This window comes from Carlito syrichta, unplaced genomic scaffold (assembly GCF_000164805.1).
Source record: "Carlito syrichta isolate Samal-C Ts95f unplaced genomic scaffold, Tarsius_syrichta-2.0.1 Scaffold303315, whole genome shotgun sequence".
Classification (NCBI taxonomy): domain Eukaryota; kingdom Metazoa; phylum Chordata; class Mammalia; order Primates; family Tarsiidae; genus Carlito; species Carlito syrichta.
The window spans coordinates 590,754-591,562 of record NW_007247411.1 but is presented as its reverse complement, the minus strand read 5'-3'; positions in this window follow the sequence as shown (position 1 = coordinate 591,562).

The window sequence follows — 809 nt, the reverse complement described above, 5'->3', positions numbered from 1 at the left end:
GATTTGCATGGACGTTTTACAAAGAAGAGAGACGGGTGCAAGATAACCACACACAAAAAAGATGTTTGACAATATCAGTCATTAAGGAGATTCAGATTAATCATGAAAAACAAGGATACAATAACTTTCCATGTTTTCAAGAGGTCTCTTGCTTGAATCAAAACTAAGTCCTCGCAGTATGCTGGTTCTGGCCCATCATCAAAACAGCGGCAGCCCTAACCCTCCGAGGATCGCGGTAGGGCCCAGACGCCCGTGTCGCATCTACAACCTGTCGCGCAACGCTGTCAAGACCTCACTGAGGGGTCGGGCGTGGGGCGCGATGGCTCAAGCCCGTAATCCCAGCAATTTGGGAGGCCGAGGCAAGAGGATTGTGAACCCAGGGGTTCGCGACCCGTCTGGACAATTTGGCGAGACCTCGTCTCTACAATAAATCAAAATAAATTAGCCGGGCGTGGTGGCACGTGCCTGTGGTTCCAGTTACTTGGAAGGCTGAAGTGGAAGGATCTCCTGAGCCCAGCAGGTCGAGGCTGCGGTGGCCGTGAGCTTGCCACTGCACTCCTGCCTGGGCGACAGAGGGAGACTCCCACTCAAAAAACCCCCCAAAACAAACAAACAAAAAAACCCCCCACCAAAACACAAAAGCTTACTGAGGACTGGTAGGAACAAAGCAAAGTTACGGTCAAAGTTTAGGAGACCGGGACTGCGCAGGAAGCAGCTGCAGATGACACTCGAATCCCACGCGGCGAAGGAAGCCGGACCCCCAGCGTGCTCTTCGGTCGCCGCGGGGCCACGGAGATGCCAGAAGGAAG